Source organism: Eumetopias jubatus, unplaced genomic scaffold, assembly GCF_037043125.1.
Source record: "Eumetopias jubatus isolate StellerSeaLion01/CBP00866 unplaced genomic scaffold, mEumJub1_p1.0 scaffold_6, whole genome shotgun sequence".
NCBI lineage: Eukaryota > Metazoa > Chordata > Mammalia > Carnivora > Otariidae > Eumetopias > Eumetopias jubatus.
This window is the reverse complement of record NW_028274812.1, coordinates 32,012,915-32,033,866: the sequence shown is the minus strand read 5'-3', so window position 1 is coordinate 32,033,866 and position 20,952 is coordinate 32,012,915. Positions and strand designations below refer to the sequence as shown.

Below are 20,952 nucleotides of genomic sequence, written 5' to 3'. Positions count from 1 at the left end.
AACCCCATAGCACGGGGAAATCGTCTGGCAGATGAGGCAGCCAAGACCACAGCCAGTGAGGACATGGACAGAGCCCCTCCCCTCACCATGGCCCTAATACCCCCGGAAGAAGTCCCTCCGCCCAGTTACACTAAAAAGGAAAAGGAATGGGCTATGGCTGAGGGAGACACCCTGACTGAAAAGGGATGGTGGATGATGCCAGATGGGCACATCTTTGTTCCAACAGCAACTGGAGGGCATCTAGTCAAGGAACACCACCAACCCACTCATCTGGAAAAAACTGCCTTAGAGGCCCTTCTCAAGAAGCACTACTACATCAGTCAGCTGCTGGCACTATGCCAAGCAACGAGTGAACGGTGCATAACATGTGCTAAAAATAATGCTCGGTCGGCACCAGGGGCCCCGCCAAGTGTCCAGAGAATGGAAGCAACCCCCTCTGAAGATCTAGAGGTAGACTTCACAGATGTGTAGCTGAGCAGGGGGTTCAGATATCTCCTAGTTATAGTATGTACATACTCTGAGTGGGTCGAAGCCTTCCCGACCAGGTTGGAGCAAAGCCGGGAAGTAGCTAAAATCCTCTTGCAGGAGATCATGCCCTGGTTCGGCCTGCCAATTAACAATCCATAGTGACAATGGACGTGCATTTGTGGCAGACATTGTACAGGTCTTGACCAAATCTTTCAACATCACCTGGAGACTCCACACCACTTACTGGCCCCAAAGTTCAGGGAAAGTAGAATGAATGAATCGCACCCTCAAGGGAACCTTAGCAAAGTTTTGTCAGGAGACTAACCTTCCATGGCCGGATCTGCTACCCCTAGCTCTCCTGTGTGCTCGCTGCACGAGCACGGGACATTAGGCTTCTCCCCATCTGAATTAATATATGGACGGCCTCCCCTGTGCTTGGGAAACCTGCCAGGAAACTTGCATCAGGTTGGAGATAAAGGGATAAAGGAGCAGCTTCAGGCCCTGGGGGCCACCCTGAATAAATTACAAAAGTACACCATTGAAAGGGCCCCAATCTCCTTAGGGTCTCAGGTACACTCCTTCCAGACAGGGGACTCAGTTTGGGGTCAAAGATTGGAAGAAAGACCCCCTCAAACCACAGTGGACAGGGCCCCACACTGTTGTTGTAACCGCCCCTACTGCCCTCAAGGTCTCAGGTGTCACCCTGTGGGTCCACCACTCCAGAGTGAAGAAAGCTCATCATTCAGACAGGGAACCATGCCAGTGGAGAGTCCAGCCAGATTTCACGAACGCACTCTGGCTTCACCTTCGATGAGACCCCACCAACTGATGGACACCTGCTCACCATGGTCCCTGGTTCTTATCAGCATGATTTCCCTCATCTTGGGAGTCAGACTCTACACTGTTGCCTCCCTGACTGGACTTTCCCCCAGAGGCTTACTATTGCTATTGCTTATTGGGTCACCCTAGGGTGTTATTACTGCACTTACTTGTCCACGGGTTTCACCTGCTGACGGGTTAGCCATGATGGATGGCTCCCTCTACCTAAGGTCAGAGATCCCACTTTTACTGGCCCTCTGCTGTCTACTCCTGACCACATTTCATCATGGTTTTCCTGGCCCCAATCAGTCCCGGTCTTCTGCTACCTGGTGTGCTATTCCTCCACACTGCCTCTAACTTGCCCGACTAGGCAAGGGGGGCAAACTGTCATATCACTGTTAGTGGCAAATGGGTCATGCACGCTTGTCAGTCTCTAACCCAATCTTTCAGTCCTCCCTGGGAGCAATGCCCCACTCATATGGAGACCTCCTAGCCGCCCCCGACGTTACCCCACGGCCATCCCTCTTATCATGAGCCTGCTGGCTGCATCAAGTGTTGCCCTTGGTGCCACTGGCATCGGGATGTCTCAGGTTCAGTACCAGGGGTTAACTCAACAACTCACAGCAGATTTTTCTGCCCTCACTCAGTCGGCCCCAGCCCTGCAGTGCCAACTCGATTCACTGGCCTCAGTGGTCCTCCAAAACAGGCGTGGGCTCGACTTGCTCACGGTGGGGCAAGGGGGGCTCTGCTTCTTCTTACAGGAAGAATGTTGTTTCTATGCTAATGAGTCGGGGGTGGTCCAAGAAACTCTGACCCAATTACAGGACTGCACAGATCACCAGTGGGAAGCACTCCAGCCAACGACTGGTGGGATTCCCTCTCACAATGTTTCCCTTAGTTCGCCCCCCTCTTCAGCCCCCTCCTATTGCTTCTCCTCATAGTAGCATTTGGTCTTTATATTCTTAATGCCCTTACTAGGTTTATCACTACTCAAATTGCTAAAATCAGACTCCAGTTACTCCTTATCACTATCGCCCCTTAGAAGATGAAGATGATGCCCTCTAAACTAGGTGTTTAAAGGGGCATCAAAGGGGGGAATGATAAGGAAAATCTGTGTCCTAAGGTGGCCGACTGAGCCAGCAAGAGAGTTCCAGTCCTTGCGCGGGCGCGGGGGCTCTTCTGGGTTCTTCTCCCTGCTCTGCTTCCCGCGCACACCAATCCGGGTTCTTCTCCCTGCCCCGCTTCGCGCATGTGCCAAAAAGTGCCAGGTATGGGGAAGTAGAAGTGTATAAATTGCCCCCTTTGGGCTCAGGTCTCAGACCTTTGGAGACCACTCTCCTCTGAGCTCATGGGCGTTAAATAAACCTCCTATCCTCCAAGATCTCCAAGTGCCACTTGGTTCTTCTGTCAGGCGATCCAGTCCAGGTTCCATAACAATTATTACTTATCCTTAGTTTGTAGTTGTTACTGTTTTATTTACTTCTTCTCAAATCTGACTGATCATTTTTTACATGTTTGCTTTATTTTAAAATTTCTTTTACTATTTTAGAAATAGTTACATTAGATTTTTATTTTCATAATCCTTTAATCTGAAATCCTGAGTATTCAATTCTGTAGCTTGTTATTTCTTTTGAGGCTCACCCACACAGCCTTGTTTCTTTGTGTGCTTTATAATTTTGTAATGGATGCTCATATCTATTAAGTATATACTACATGGGAATCATAGAAGTCATGGTTTGAAAATTTGCTTCTCTAGAGAGGACTTAATAATTGATTCTGCAGGACACCTCAAGGTTACCAACTCAGGACCACTGTTTGTAAATTTTCTTTAGTCTGGGGTTTTTTGGTGCCTGCCAGAAGTGTAAATACAAACTGGAAGCCACATGAGGGTTTGACGGTAGCTATAAATTCTTAGGGAACAATTTTTTTTTCCCACTGCACTCAGCCCAATAAAAATGGCCCTTATTGTTTTCCTTTCCTTTGCTAAGTGTGTCACACTTTCAGGGGTCTAGCTCTACTGTTAGATTCTTATTCCAAATCCTTATCTTTCTGAATGTAAGCCTTAATGATTAAAAACTGCTGTGGTTAGATTATGCCTCAGACCCAGGAAGATGGACGCTGGTAGGCAAATCCCTTGGGGTAACTATTAAGTTAGTGCTGCTTAGCACTAAGGTTTTTACCTGTTTTTCCTTATTTCTTGAGTGCACACCTCTATATACGCAGTGGTGTTGTATCTAGTTTCCGGGATGTCCCTCAGTGATCTTTCTTTCTGGTATTCACATTCTTGTGTAGTTCCTTCCCACATTGAATCATGGTTGTTAACACCATGTGCCCATTAGGGTAACGTGTAAATGACAATGTGTGTCTTCCAAGGGTAGGTCATAAAAACATTATAGCTGCCATCTTGGCCTCTCTCAGGGATGGCTTGCTCTAGGGGAAACCTGCATCATGTCATAGGGACATCCAAGCAGCCTGTGGAGAGGCCGACATGGTGATGAACTGAGCCTTCCCACCAACAACGAGCATCAACTTTCCAACTATGTGAGGGAGCCACTTGGAAGCGGATGCCAGCAATGCCGCTCCTGAATTCTTGATTTACAAAAGCTGTAAGAAATAATGAATGCTTACTGCTATGTTCAGCCATTAGGTAATTTGTTACATAGCTGTAGAAATCTAATACAGGTGGTATTTATTGTATCATATCCAGCATTTGAGGATGTTTCTAAAGGGAGTGTTCACAATTCTTTAGCCCATTCTATTTCCAGGAACAGAAGTATTAGCTATTAAAATAAATACGCAGGTAGCCTCCTGCTTCAAGAATTTTCTCCTTGCTAGTCTCTTCCCTGGTCACCTTATCTAAAACTTCAGACTCTGTACTTCCTGTCTTCCTTCCCTGCTTTTTCATTTCCTCCTTAACACTTGCCATCATTGAACATACTAATGATTTCATTTATTTAAAATTGCCTATATTCCAACTAGAACATATACTCTATTGAGAGCAAGGATTTTGTTCTGATTCATTTACTGTGTCTCATGATCCAAGAACAGTGCCTGGCAAATAAATAGTAAATGTTCAATAAATATTTGTAGAATTAGTAAAGGAGTAGATGAAATTTTAGTCTGAACTTCAGTCATATTATCTTGACAAAACCTTTGTCTGTTATATTCGGCTATTTCCCCAAATCTTTCACAATCCCAATAGTATCAGCCATGAAATCTCAGTCGTCCAGATCTGGAGGTGGAGTGTGCCACAGTCTCCCTCCCTTTCATTTCTATTCCTCTTAATGCCTGTGGCACTCATCTGGCTCTCAGTCAATGAGATCACTGAATGTCTATAGCACCCATCTGGCTCTTAATCATTGAAATCACTGAAAAGTCTCTGAATTTCACATTTTTCTAGATAGGGTTTGCTTTGTCCCAAGTTTGATATCTCTTATCTACTTAAATCTTATAAATAGTATAGACCTCCATATTGAAACTAACCCTTTACAGATCTCTATAATGAGAAAAGAGGGTGTAAATTTCACAACTCTATCCACTCATCCGCCTTTAGCATTTCTTCCAATCTCACTTAACTTTTTAACTTAGACATTGTGTACCCCGTTCTCATAATATTAAACTTGAAAAACCAGTCTCCTATACCAAGTAACATTAGAAAACCCCAGTAAGAAAACTGAGTGCAAAGTCTTTTAAGAATTTTATTCCTCCTTGCATACTTAGCCAAAATGGCCTTTTTATGTTAGTTTAAATTCCACAAAAAGATGATGTTTATTTGGTTATTCTTCACTAAAAAAGGAAAAGTTGTGTTTGTTATTGTAAGTTTTAAAGTGGAGAAGAATGGTAGAGTCTCTAAGTAACAAGAATGTGACCCAGTTAGACTTATTCCTTGCTTCCCTCTTACAGATTTTGTTGCGCCAGCACGCTGATCAAAGCATACTCATTTACTGTTATTAAAAAGAATACAAAGGAACAGTTGGTTTTTTTAACTGAAGCAATATTGTCCTGAGAAATGTTACTGGGAAATATTTACTTGACTGGAGTATGAAGAAGGAGGTTATTTCTGTCCTTGGAACATATGGGTGTTTTAAATATGCCATGAGACTGTCATTTGGCTGACTAAAGTCAGATCTCCACATGGCAAATGAACCAAACCAATTACCCTAGAAAATGCTTGTTGGCTTTAGATTAGTTCAGCTGTCAGTGTGGTGGAGTGATACAACAAGAGAATCAGAAATCACTTGGAATCAATGGTCTATGAAAATAGAATAAATCTTTAGCTCTCAAGGGTTTTTTTTAATAAGACAGAAACTTTAAAAAGAAAATATGGATCAGTTTCCCATTGCATGTTCTAATGATGAGGATACTATTACTGTTATCATCTAAATTGACATTTAAATTAATGGAAGAGTTAACACATGTTTGCAATTCATCATTTCATATAAAACATCTCAAATTCTCCTTTCTTTGAGATGGTCATATATTGTTTTACTGAGACCAATTTGCCCCTTGTGACCAGTTTAGACTGTTTTCAATCCTCCAGAGAGAAGTGTTTTAGGGTATGCCCAGAAGCAAATGCAAGCAAGTATGTGAATGTGCGTGGAGGGAGGGAGAGTAGATAGCACACCTTTCGTTTATCATTCTACCTGCCACCCTGAGACCAAGCTGTAAGGCTTGGGTCTTTTCAGGACATGGGACACCTTTCATTGAGTTCATATAAAACTTAATGTATGTAATTTTCCTGGAAAAAGATATCCCCCATGCACTTGTGTCGCATATGGCATTCTAGTAGTTACTCAGGCTGTCGTATCCCCAGAAATTGGAGCTAAATTAATTTTATATGAGCTAATGCAAGAATCTGTATACAGATATTAGAGCAATCAGCAGTGCTTTTTGGGGAACTGAGTCAACAGCCACAGAGAAGACAAAGAGACTCAAGTCTTAGTGGAGGATGAGGAAGGAAAGACTGTGTTAACCTTTAAAGAATTCCTAACTTTGAATGAGGAAGATGAACATGGGTTGATTCTCTATTTCTATATTAGACATGTATGTAATAAAATGAAATATAAAATACATTAAAAATAAAATATATAATAAAAATGCATATAATATACAAGTAAAGATAGCAAAGTTGTTAAAGGGATAGAGTATTGCAATTGAAGAGGAGAAAGGTCGTAAGACAAGACCACAGGTATAGTGGGATAGCACGTGCTTAACATCAAGACATCCTAGCTTTTAGGTCCTTGGGCCCCTGCTTCTACCAAGCTTAAGCCTGAGAGAAGCTCCAGATGTTTGTTCTTAGGGCATCTTCTGAAATACAAGAGAAAGAAGTTTATTTTCTGACCCATGGGTTAGTAATACTTGACTCCTGCTCATAATTGCATCCAACAAGAGCCAGTTACTCCTGGCTCCATCCCCCCTTCTAAACTGAAAGTCCTGGAATATGAGTATTTGAGACCCTTCATGGACCAACTCACTCAGCTGCTCTCTCCAAACTGAAAAGATAAAAGACACATCAATCGACTACATACTAATGACTCAATAAATGTTTTTTTTTTTTTTTTTTTGGAAGATGCAGGTGAAGAATAAAGAGTGGAGGGTATAAATATAAACATGAAACTCAGTCTGAAACTGAACAACCTCATCTTGTTTTGAAGTTTTAAAAGTCCAAGTTCAGACTGGTCAAACATCTGTATCATAATGTATTCTGTTGTGCACAAAATTTAATAGCATGTTCTATATTAGAAAGTCAATAGGTTAACTGAGTAAATGTTTTTATGTGTTTCTTTTCTTTGTATCTTCTGGATATAAATTCACAACCATCTTTTTCTCCACTCTTAACTTGTTTCCTAATGATGAGCCTCCCAACTGCCTCACCTCTTGTTAGTCTTCCAAGTCATTTGTAAATGGGGAAATGTTTTGAACTCAAGTATAACGGAAAAGAATTGTGATCATTGCCTGCTCTGGAAATATGGCTTCATTTTAGAGTGTTTATAGTTATTAAACTTTAGGAAAAATATAATTGAAGGGAGGTAATGTGAACAGAGAATAAATTTTACTTGTTTATAAATTGCTTTAAGTTCACTAAAAACAACTTATGGTGAATTTGCTCAAATGTAAACAGTGTTGATTTTCAAATGTCAAAAGTTGCTCATTCAATCATGTTCTTTATTCAAATGGAGCCAAATGGTGTAGTAGTAATCATCACTGTGAAATATCATTTTAAACAAAATCTGAGGCTACAAACAGAAAATGTCTTATTATCTTTATTCTCTATAAAGGTTAACCACTAAAAGTTTAGAAAGCAAATCTGATATTTTTTTAATATTTTATCCTTTGTGCTTTTATTCTAGATACTTGATATCCCTGTTATTTATTGGTTTATCATGTGCTTTTCAGTATTTAGGTAGGTTATTTCCTGGACTAGTTAATTGAATTGATTTTTTTTTCTGTGAAATCTCTTCTTTATTTGAAACCAAAATATGTATTAATTCTGTGTCAGGCTTATTCCATCCATCTTGCATAAGCTTGATTCTTTAAACATAGATATACTGAAGGGCTACCATACCACACAAATATTCTCAAAACTATAAACCAGTTAAAACAAGTTTTCTGATATTTCAATGCTAAGATTATAAATGCATCTCTGTAAGCATGGCCAAATGTATCCACAGTCACGTTCCTCTACAGGAGCCAAAAAGCATACCTGGAAGGGATTCAAAGGAAGGTGGCCAACAGGACACACAAGCTATTGAACTGAGATCATCAGGCAGGTCTTTGGATTGAAAAGAGAGTTACTCTGCTCCCTGAAGCTTTCCATTGAACCCATAATCTGTTTAATTCCTGAGAGAACTCTATTGAAGCTGAGAAGAGAAAGTGACACTTCTGTGCTGAACTCATCGCTGAAATTGGCTGAATTCATGTTCCATAGACGAAATTCCTGCTTTAAGGTTTTGGAGTCAAGTTCTCCATTCAAGTCAAAGTGTTTGATTTTTTTTTTAAGCTGTCAGTTATTGTTATTATTATTATTATTACTATTATTATTTGAGAGGTGATGGATTCATGAACCCCATGAAGATTCAAACACAATCAAGCACCAACAAACAAGGAGGACGAAAGTGATACACATTAGCACATGCCTGCTAACTAATATGGATTTCCTTGCCCACATATATAGGATTACCTTGTTTTTTCATGCTTTTATTCTTATTTTCTGAAAATGTGGAAGATAAAATGTAGAAAAGTCAAAGTGAAGGTTTTTCTCTTTTTTTTATAGAAAAGATCATTGATGATGGTTTTTTGGGGGGGTAGACTTTAAAAGCAAGTCTAGAATTTGTAAAACATTACTGGCATTCTCTTTTAAATAAATGCTATTGTTGGATGAGTGATTCAGTGGAGAATCAGGAAAGACTTTCTTTTTGAGGGTTAAATGATTCTTCCTAACATTTTTTGGTAATGCTAAATAATTTTAAAAAGATAACTTTAACATTAATTAATTTATTTGTCTGTTTGTTTTTGCTTTTATAGAGGGGGTCACCTGGGTGGCTCAGTAGGTTAACCATTTGCCTTCAGATCAGGTCATGATCCCAGGGTGCTGGGATTGAGTCCCACATAGGGCTCCCTGCTTAGCAGGGAGTCTGCTTCTCCCTCTCCCTCTGCCCTCCCCCTGCTTGTGAGCGCGCACGCTCTCTCTCTCTCTCTCTCAAATAAATAAATAAAATCTTCTATATCTGAAAGGGGTTGGGGAGAGGTGACATAGAACTACAGTCATATTTCATTAGAGGAATATGACATGGACAATGATGATTTTTGGCAAAGAAAGAATTGGTGAATGCTAATGATCATCTCCAATTCCTTCTGCCTCTTCCAGGGGTGGGAGGCTGAGGACGAGAGTGAGAGGGTTAGAGAGAGAAAGGGGGTGGGGTCTAGTAGCTGCACCACAGAGCTGTAGAGCTACAGCAGAATGCTTCTCAACAAACCCCACCTCCCCCCAAAAGCCAAGTGGTGATGGAAAGCACGAGAAAAGCAGAAGTATAAAAAACAGAAGTCCAAGTTCTTCTAAGGATCACAGGCTTCAGATAGCAAAGCTGAGGGGCAGAACCAGGGAACCTGGGACCTGGGGGCAGAGGCCGCCCGAGTGCCAGTATCTGGGGAGTCACAGAGGAGGGGAAGGGATGGCAGTGTGAGAGGATGACGGTTTCGTGCAGGGCAGTCCTGTGCAATTTCCTGGGGACAGTTTGTAAAAATGCAGATTCCCAGGCCGCGCGGGGATTTCTAGCGATGGAGGTTTTGCACAGGCTCAGAAACCTGAATTTTAAAAAGTACCAGAAGTCGTTCCAATCCAGGGCTTACGAACAACACTTCAGGAAACCCTGGTGCAAGGGATCAGAGGTACAGTGCCTTCGTCTTTTGGCAATGAGGCATGGAGTGGAACTTTTTTCGGAGTTTTCAGGGTGGGAATACGTTTCTCTCCACGTCCTACTGTGTGGTCGATTTCTGTATGTTTTGAGAAGTGCACGGGTCCACACGCCCCAGAAGTTGTGAGGCTGACACCATGGACATTTAATGGTGGTTTTAACCATTCTTTATTACGCGAGGTAAAACCCTCTGACTCAGGGCAGCAGGGCAAGGCGGGAAGAAGAGTAGGAGTCACAGAACAACCTTTTCAAGAAGGCCTGCTCCTTCTTGCAGAACATGTACCTACAGAATTTACACTGCTGTAAGCAAAAGAAATATACAGTTTTGTATCCTATTTTTTACTGAGATCGCATCTTTAACATCATTTCATACTTCCATAAAATTTTTATGTTCTGCATAATGTAAAATCAAGCAGGCTTTCAATAATTTAAACAACTGCTCCACTATGTAGGGTATAACATATCACTTCAAAGTTTTTGCTATTACATGGCAATTAACATCTTTGGTGATAGAGCATCTTTTCTTATTTTCTAGGCTAAATTTCTACTAGTCCCGGAATACAGGTTGGGATTCTGGTCAAATGGCACATGTCTTTTTGCTCAGCTTTGATACATCCTGTTAAATTGTGAGAGTTGTTTTAGAAAAAAAATGCAACATAACCCTTGTTTTCAAGCAGATGCTTCCATCTGTAGTCAAAAAGAAGTGTCATAAAATCCTCTTTGGAAGACACCGGTTCATAAGTCCAGTTTCAAAGCATCTGTGACATTACAGTAGATTTCACAAGATATTCTAGGATCTGGGATAATATGGAGGGACGCTAAAAGCATTCCATCTGGACCCATACTTACATTAATTCACTTGAAGTTAGAAATGTTTCTTATGCCCAGTGAAAGAGATGGGAAAAACCCAGTAAGATTTGTCAGATCAGCTACACGCGTCTGTCACACTAGATAATTCCATCTCTGCGAACACTTTATAAATGTGTCTTTGTGAAAGCAAATGCCCTGCAACAAAGCTCTAAAGCATTCACGTCCAGCGTCTACACTAAGCCAGCTTATTACCCAGGCACAGCTTATTGTCAACTACACTGCCAAAGATGCCTAGCACAACCAACGTGAAACCTTCCATGTGGTATTTCTGTGGCTTCTGGGGTTTTCTCATGCTTTGTACACATACTGGTTTCTAGAGTCCTCCAGTGAGTTGCCCTTATAGAAACAGAATGGTTTTCAGCCTGAAAAACATGAAAAAAGAGGTAACAGAGAAATCATGGAGCTGAGGAAATTTGATATAGACATTGATGTGTCTTAATGCCAAGGTGAGTCTTAAAGGAAAAATGAAGGTACACTCAGGCTCATTCAAGATTATTAAGACTAGAATGACCATTGAAGAAAAGGGGAATGGTTTTGGAGGGAGATTGTAAGAAGAAAACAAGACAAAACAAAACAAAAAAAAGGTTTTGAAAGATGAAGATGTGGACGAGAGGAGAGGCCAGAGCAGCCAGGTAGGATGCAATCTCAGTAAGACTGATCTTCGTGAAAAACAGTAGTAACTACTAGGATGGGCAATATTTCTGATAATTATGAAGGCGTGGGGGCAGAACAGCACAGTAATTGAGAACATGGAACTGTAAGTCAACAAACCTGGTTTCAAAACTTCTCCATATGCCAGTTAGCTGTGTGACCACGGATAAGCTACTATCCTCCACCCCGGTTTTCTATCTGTAAATAATGATGGTGATGATACCTGCTTCCCAGGGTTGCTGTGAAGATAAGATAAGGTAATGCATCAATGGTTCTTAGCACGACGTGGGGCCCCTCATAAGCACACTATGAATTTAGCCATTAAAGATGCTGTGTATCATAATGACAACTACTAATAATTGCCCATCAAAATCCTAGAGGAGAACATAGGCAGTACCTCTTTCACATCGGCCACAGCAAGTTCTTTCAAGATACATCTCCAAAGGCTAGTGAAACAAAAACAAAAATGAACTTTTGGGACTTCATCAAGATAAAAAGCTTCTGCACAGCAAAGGAAACTGTCAACAAAACAAAGAGGCAACCCACAGAATGGGAGAAGATATTTGCAAATGACACTACAGATAAAGGGCTGGTATTCAAGATCTATAAAGAACTTCTCAAACTCAACACCCCAAAAACAAATAAGTCAAAAAATGGGCAGAAGATATGAACAGACACTCCTCCAAAGAAGACATACAAATGGCTAACAGACACATGAAAAAATTTGCATCATCATTAGCCATCAGGGAAATTCAAATCAAAACCACATTGAGATACCACTTTACACTATTTAAAATGGCAAAAATTGACAAGGCAGAAAACAACAGATGTTGGAGAGGTTGTGGAGAAAGGGGAACCCTTTTACACTGTTGGTGGGAATGCAAGTTGCTAGAGCCTTGTAAAACAGTGTGGAGGTGCCTCAAAAAATTAAAAATAGAGCTACCCTATGACCCAGCAATTGCTCTACTTGGTATTTACCCCAAAGACACAGATGTTGTGAAAAGAAGGGCCACATGCACCCCAATGTTCATAGCAGCAATGTCCACAATAACCAAAGTGTGGAAAGAGCCAAGAAGCCTTTCAACAGATGAATGGGTAAGGAAGATGTGGTCCATATATACAATGGAATATTACTCAGCCATCAGAAAGGATGAATACCCAACTTTTACATCAACATGGATGGAGCTGGAGCAGATTATGCTAAGTGAAATAAGTCAAGCAGAGAAAGTCAATTATCATATGGTTTCATTTATTTGTGGTACATAAGGAATAGCATGGAGGACATTAGGAGAAGGAAGGGAAAAATGAAGGGGGGGAATCGGAGGGAGAGATGAACCATGAGAGACTATGGACTCTGAGAAACAGTCAGAGGGTTCTAGAGGGGAGGGGAATGGGGGAGATGGGTTAGCCCGGTGATGGGTATTAAGGAGGGCACGTACTGCATGGAACCCTGGGTGTTATTCAAAAACAATGAATCGTGAATCACTGCATCAAAAACTAATGATGTATTGTATGGTGACTAACAATATATTAAAATTAAATTTAAAAAAAATGAAGAGAAAAAAAATAATTGCCCATAAATAGTGCTGGACCATGAACTATAACCAAGCAAAAGTTAAATGTAAAAGCATAATATGAGCGAGGGTTAATTTCTGTATCTTCTCTAAAACCCCGAACATTCAGTAAAATTTGATGTCACACGACAGTATCTGTCTAACGAGGGCCTTGGAAAATGAGGTGAGACCATGTTCAGGTTTTGAAGAAAAGAAAACCAGAGAAAAGCTGGAGAGAGGAGCCAATATAAACAGATAAGCAGTTGATTTCAGAAGAGGATGCAGAGGTAACAACCACCCACTGTATTAGCATCCTCCTCAGGAATAGCTGAAAGAACCAGAGAAAATGCCAGACCCCAAAACTACTGGGGGACCAGAGTATCTTACTTGATTATTCATGTAAAAGATGACCCCAATAGCCTGGAAAACTCAGAAAGATTTGAGTTACATACATATAGAGGTGGAATATCTATCTACATAAAAAAATTCTGGAAGGATATAAATCAAACTGTTAAACAATATCTCCTGGGAAGGGAGATAACTGAAAACCTTCCATTTTCTACTTTCTATATTTTTACATTCTTTAAAAATAAGCATAGACTGTCTTTATAGACATGAAAATCAGTAAAGGTATTTTCATGACCATTATTTTTATGTACCTGGTGGTAACTTACCTGATGGTGTTGTTTAGAAGGTATGAGTTTTATTATTCTCTCTCTCTCTGCTGGCTAGCCAACAGGATGACCAAAGCATCCTTCATCCCTGCCAGGGGTCTTGGAAACTCTTGTGGGAAACAGAATACTAGCTCTCCTCATTAGTCACTAGAGGCTGTCGATTGCAGAATCAAGACCATATTGCTGATCATTTCTTGGTCTGGAAGGAACCAGGTGACTCCTAGCAGAGGTGGCTGTTCCTGGGGAATTCTTAGTGTGAAGGCAATTCAAAATATATCACCTGATGTTTCTCTAAATCCCACTAACAGTAGTATCTCATGTATGGTGACTTCTAATCTTACATTTGATAGATGGATAGATAAATAGCTTCAATTCATCAAGTAACAAAATCTCAGTCCTTTCCCTCTTGTGTCTGTCTAGAATTTTCCAGGAAAGAGGAAGAGTGTGTTGCATGCAGCTGGAGCCAGTTCATGGGTTGCTTTGCACCAGCTGATGTTTGGCCTTCAGAAAAGCCATCTGCCCCTGGATCTCCAGCACCTTAAAGCACCTGCCTACAGACATGCTAAGAGACTCATGGGGGTAATAATGACTTCAGTGTGATGTCCTGGGTGTCCACTTTCTCCCCCTCCCCCCTCCCTGCCAGAGCTCTTTCTTCCTGCCTCTAGGTCCTTGGACTTGAAATGATGCTGGCCACCTCAGCTAAGGTATGCCCATGGCCGTACTGATCAAGACCTGGCCGGTGCTACCCCGGGACGCCTCTCATGCTCTCATTTCTGCTATCTTTTGTCCGAGACCCTCTCTGTCTGCAGCATGACTCCTGATCTCCAGCACTGACTGCCATCTCTGCCAGTTAGGAAGCACAGTTCTCTCCCCGTGTCCAACTCTTTCAGAGGAAGTTCTCCAGCAGAGAAGTAGCCTCTGTAGTAGTCTGTTCTGTTCGCTTTCCTTTCTAGTGCTGCCTCATGTTGTAAAATAAACCACTCGAGCGATGGTTGATGAATCTAACTGCCAGACAATTTTATTGCTACTGCGGGTTTTCTCCCAAAGGACCCTCTTGGCCCTCCCTGCTGTCTGACTTCTTTCACCGCTCCACTCGCCATCCCTCTCACCCTGCTCAGCCTGTCTACTGGCCTATCTCTGCTCAACGAAACCTGAGGTCTGAACTGATTCAATGTCTTTTGTAGGGGCACATGCTAACAAGAGCAAATTGCTTCTAATTGCCTTCTAAGTTTCTACAGAGAAGCTTTGAGGATCTGTTTGGCAATGTATACAGATACCCTCCAGAAAGATGTTAGCTGTGGTCAGAAGAGGATTTATAGATTTACTTTTAAGTTTAATCTGTAGAGTCTCAGTTGCACCTGCTCTAAGGCTTGCTGTGTTCTCTGGATAACCAAGGGAGAAGTGGCCCTAGCCATGTGCAGGAGGCAGGAAGTGCTGCCCAGTTTGGTGGTCACCCTCTACAATCTGGAGGTGGTCCTAAGACTGGAGGGGGCCTTGTAGGCTGCCAGCATACTTCCTTGTCATCCTGTGCCTCCAGGTATAGCTTCGGGCCCTATGTTTGACTCCAAGAGGAAGGGTCCGGGAGATGTCTCCCTGTGTGTAGGGCACCATGACTTTTCAGGTACTGCCCAGTGGGAAGAGGAGCAGCAAAGACCTAGCCAAAGTGGACTGTCTTCTGTGGCAGGGGTCATCAACATCCACGCTCAGTGATAGAAACAGGCTGAAGTTTTGCTATGATTTTCCTCATCTCTGTCTGAGCCCTAAACTCAGATGTCGTATCACCAGTAATGAATGATGCAACATATGATTTTCCTCATCACTGTCTGAGCCAGAAACTCAGATGTTGTATCACCAGTAATGAATGATGCAACATATAATGAATGATGCAAGCAAGCTTTCTCACCTCTTAGTTTCTATCAATCATAGTAAAAATTGGATTATATTTTTAGTTTCTAGAGAAAATATTACAAAATTTTTCATATGGAGAGATCATCAAAGTGTGTGCTTCCCAAAAAGGTAGGGAAAAAATTGTTATAAAGGTGTTGGGCAGGTCATTGTCAACATTACTACCATCTCCACCTATTATTTTTCTAGATTTTGTGTTGTATTATTTTTCAGCTTTTTAAAAAATATTGTATTTTTTTGTGACTCATTTTCTCATTCTAGATACTCACTTTTATAATGAATTTTGTATTGGTAATTTTGTGGGTTTCTTAAAGAAGGCCCAACCACCTGGCTCTGGTCTGTCCAACACTAGCTGTTGTCTGGTTCCCATTCAGGCTGGGACTTAGCAAAAGCTGACCTTGCAGGGACATATGCAGAAGACACAAAAGTTTTTAATTTTGATGAAGTTCAAATTAATGAAATCAGTGTACCACAGTGTAAGGATTTATATCTGGTTTCTTAAGTCTCTTCCATTGATCTGTATGCCTATTCTTGTGCCAATACCACATTGTCTTGAGTACTGTCCCTTGACAGTAAGCTTTGAAATCAAGTAGCATAAATCTACCAATATCCATTTCCTTTTTCAAAATTATTTGGCTATTCTATGTCTTTTGTATTGCCACATAAATTTTAGGATTAGCTTGCCAATTTCTACAAAAATTCCTATTGGGATCTTGGTAGAGATTACATGGAATTTATAGATCCTTTTAAAGATACTTGCCATCTAGCAATGTTAAGATTTCTATCAATAAACACAAAATACATCATCATTTATCAGATACTTTTATTTTCTCTCAGCAGTGTTTTCTAGTTTTCAGTGTGTAATTCTTGCCTTTCTTGGTTAAATGGTTAAATTTATTCCTAAGTATTTTACTCTTTTTGATGCTAATGTGAATAAAGTTATTTTCTTAATTTTATTTATAGAATGTTTAAGGTTAGTATATAGAAATTGATTTTTGTATATTGATCTTGCATCCTCCAACTTTGCAAAACTCACACTTACTAGTTCTAGGAGCTTTTTTGGAGATTGATTCCATCTGATTTTCTACATAAATGGTCATGTTATCTGCAAGTAATGACAGTTTTGCTTCTTCAATTCCCATCTAGATGCTTTTTTTCTCTTTTTTCATTATTGCAATGGCTATAAACACCAGTACAAGATGATGTAGAAGTGATGAGAATGGGCATCTTTGTCTTGTTCTCATTCAGAGGCAAAGCATTTAGTCTTCCATCACTGTGGATGGTGTTAGCTTTGAGTTTTTTAAAGATGCTTTTATCAGGTTGAAGAAGTTTTATCATGAATGGGTACTGGATTTTGTCCAATGCATTTTCTGAATCTTTTAGACTGATCATGGATTTTTTGCTTTGTTCTATTAATCTGGTTAAACCAATCTTGCATTCCAAGGTTACACTTTTAACTATCTTGTTATACCTAATCTTGCCTCATCTCTGCCTATTAGGATTACTCTTTCTGAGCAAGGATAGAGCTAGAACAACTGGGGTTTCTCCAAAATTGAGACTAAGAAGCATATGTTATGGCATTTGCAGGCATACCCCAGGGTCCAGATAGGTAAATATTGTGTTTTATAGTGATAAATTGGCAGTCATTCTTCCCAGGATGACTTGACAACAGCAAATATTTTATTTATTTTTTTATTTTTATTTTTTAAAAGATTTTATTTATTTATTTTGGAGAGAGAGAGAGAGTGTGCACAAGCGGGGGTAGGGGCAGAGGGAGAGGGAGAGAGAGAATTTCAGGCAGACTCTGTGCTGAGTGCAGAGCCCAATGTGGGGCTCAATCTCACAACCCTGAGATCATGACCTGAACTAAAATCAAGAGTCAGATGCTGAACCGACTGAGTCATCCAGGTGCCCCACAACAGTAAATATTTTATAAGCAGCTCCTCTAGAAGTATTTATCAATGATCTTAGGGCCCCTACCCTGAAGATTTAATAGAAATACAGATGAAATGTGATGGTCTAGTGATGTGTGGTCTCTATAGGCAGGGTTCCTAGGTTAAAATCCTGGCCCTACCACCTACTTACTGTGTGACTTTGGGTAAGTTACTTAAACTCTTTGAGCCTTAGATTCCTCATCTCTAAAATTCCTCATCTATAAAATGGGGCAATAATACCACTTACTCCAAAGGGTAAGGAGTAAGATTGGGAAGGTTATCAGTAAGTGTAAGTAAAACATGGAGCCCAATACCTGACACACAGAACACAACAAATGGTAGCAATTAGTGACCAAGGTGTTTTATAGTTCTCCTCAGCTTGACTAAACTTTAGACCAGTTTCCTCTTGACTGTGGGCCTCTGAACTCCCTTGTCATAGAGCATTTACTTGAGAAAACTTGTAATTATAGAGCACTGAGTAATGTATGTTGAATCATTATATTGTACACCTGAAACTAATACAACACTGTATATTAATTATGCTTCAATTTAAAAATAATCAAAATAAGACTGATGAATCACTGACCTCTACCTCTGAAACCAATAATATATTATAAGCTAATTAATTGAACTTAAAATAAAAAATAAAGATAAATAATCAAAATAAAGTTCATATTTGGAAAGCAAAAAAAAAAAAAAAAGCAAGTAAGCTTGTAATTCCAAATTCTTTCTCTGTCCCTTTGAGATCTATATCTTTTATAGCCCGAGAATATCTTTCTCAAGGACCTGTGAGTCATCCCTTTGAAATGTAGTCATCAAGAAAGTCTCTCATCTCCTAGTCTCTGTGGGAAGACAGGAGCCTAACTTCAGTAAGTACAATTAGCAAACACAGGTGGCCTAATGATATTGACACCCCCACCCTTGCCACTGATGTCCTCCACTGCTTTTCCACTAGCTCCCTCAGTGCTTAAAAACTCTTCTGCCTTTTGTTTCAGCAGAATTGAGTTCAATTTCTCTCTCCTATTGCAGTAGTCCTGAATAAAGTCCTCTTTGCCTATTTAACCCATTCCACAAAATTTTTCTTACATTATGATGATTATTATAAGAAAGGAGCATGCAGTTCTCCCTCTGATGGTCATAGTAACAGGAAATAATCTCTTTGCAGGTTAAGAGGAAGTGGCCTAGGGGATGGGTGATAGAATGCTGATGTAAACTGAGAAGTATTGTGGCTCAATAGTAGTGTTCTCACTCCTTTTGACATTCTCTAGTTGCATATTATAATTTAAATGGAGACAACAACTTGACTTTACCCCCTTAAAATATTGCTGTTGAAAGTGTATTTGTCAGGCACCCTGGTGGCTCAGTTCCTTAAGACTGCTCAGATAGAGTCCCGCACTGGGCTCCCTACTCAGCAGGGAATCTGCTTCTCCCTCTACCCCTCCCCCCTGCTCATGATTTCTCTCTCTCTCATGTTCTCTCTCAGATAAAGAAAAATCTGAAAGAAAGAAAGAAAAGAAAAGAAAAGAAAAGAAAGAAAGAAAGAAAGAAAGAAAGAAAGAAAGAAAGAAAGAAAGAAAGAAAGAAGGAAGGAAGGAAGGAAGGAAGGAAGGAAGGAAGGAAGGAAGGAAGGAAAGAAAGAAGAAAGAAAGAAAGAAAGAAAGAAAGAAAGAAAGAAAGAAAGAAAGAAAGAAAGAAAGAAAGAAAGAAAGAAAGAAAGAAAGAAAGAAAGAAAGAAAGAAAGAAAGAAAGAAAGAAAGAAAGAAAGAAAGAAAGAAAGAAAGTCAGTCTATTTGTCTTCTCCCTGTTAAATGTTTTCCCAACAGTCCTCAATAGTTTTAAAGGAGTTACAAGGGCAAAGACACTGAAAGTCTAAGACAACTTAGTATAATTGATGACCCAAAATAAAGTACCACATACTAAACAGTGACTTAAATGCTGTTTAACAGATAAAATTGTGCCACCATAGAATGTTTGCCTGTGTGTGTCTCTCTCTGTGTTTGTTTCTCATCAATAATTAGTTGTATATATTTCAATAAAAAAGAATAGTGTCATCTAAGTAGTATTGCCATTTTGTAAAAGACAACAACACCATTACATTTATAAAATTTGGACACAGTCAAGCAGAGAAACAAAAATTAAAGTACTGAAAGAAAAGGTAAGGTATTAAAAATGGGTTAGATGAGTATTGAAAGATTTTTTATTTCCTTAGTAAGGGTAATATTTACTTATGCCTTAAGATCTTGATATGACAAGGGCGCCTGGGTGGCTCAGTTGGTTAAGCAACTGCCTTCGGCTCAGGTCATGATCCTGGAGTCCTGGGATCGAGTCCCGCATTGGGCTCCCTGCTCAGCGGGGAGTCTGCTTCTCCCTCTGACCCTCTTCCCTCTCGTGCTCTCTCTCTATCTCATTCTCTCTCTCAAATAAATAAAATCTTTAAAAAAAAATCTTGATATGACAAATACTTTCCAGTTAACGATTTGCCCAACAAGAGAGTCAATTTCTCTTTACTCTTTTCCACAGAGCTCAAGGAGGTTGTTAGATTAAAAAAAAAGAACACAAATGTCCTGTTGGAACCATTATGTGGGAGCTGTTGGCCTTTAAATTTGTTTTTAATACAATGATTAAAACAAAGGGTTAAATCATACTACTTTACAAATCATCAATATCTTTGGAGATTAGGAAAGAGTAGACCTTTAAGCATTCATTATTCAGTCAAAAATAACTGGCTGGACCTCCCCTCGTTCTCTGAGGCACATTACTACCAGTCTTAGAAAAGCAAGTCAGAAAACACCAGACCCATGAATCTCAGTGACCTGTAGACATGTGAGTGTCTCTTCCAATTATGTTTAATATAAACTAAACATTGCATAGTACCAAACTAAGACTTGCTTTGTCTTTCTGAAACCCATGTTACCTTGTCATTGTGTAATATACTTGGGATTACATGTTATTCCTTATTAGAACTATGCAGAAAGAAAGTACGTCTGAAGGACCCAAATCAAAGAATTCTGTTTGCTGTGAGTGATCAAATTCCTCTCTAATATAACATTCCTCTTCTCCATCTATATTTTAGAAATAACAGAAAGATTAATAGATTTGTAATGTAATCAATGTTGAATTATGACCTAACAGGTTACATAAGTGCTTAGGATACCAGCAAAGCAGACAAACCAGGAATGACACAGAAAACTGTGATGAATTTATACAGCACTTCAAAGTAAGAAAAATCTAGGAGTAATTTTAATTTCAATATTTACATGAGTTTTATGACCTTATGAAAAAATTAATTTTCTTTTCAATTATATGTGGGCTTATCATTATAATCTTTTCTGTATTTGGAGCTTCTAAAATTCTCTATCTGGCTCTGGATACAAAAACTCTAAACACAGAGGGTTAAGGCATCAAAGATGAAAGCTAGTACACTTACAACTATTTATATTGCAAAAGCTTTGCCCTTCTGGGAGAACATGCAGTTTCCCAAACACTAACCTCTCTTTACAAGGTTATGCTTATTAGCTGGGATTTGTAGCTCAATGGCAACACTGTTCATCCTTGGTTCAATTCAGATTGTAATTTCTTTTTAAACTACCTGACCCTTATAATCATATGGTGAGTAGGTCTGATCATTCATCTTCCTGAGGCTAAGTTTTTGGTCTGAACACAG

General features: G+C 39.9%; 1 protein-coding gene across 1 annotated transcript in view; it reads right to left on the bottom strand.

Annotated features, from left to right (window-relative positions):
• The window catches only part of STX7 (syntaxin 7), a 98,731-nt gene that overhangs the window by 20,396 nt on the left and 57,383 nt on the right, over nt 1–20,952 (bottom strand). The window lies entirely within an intron of this gene.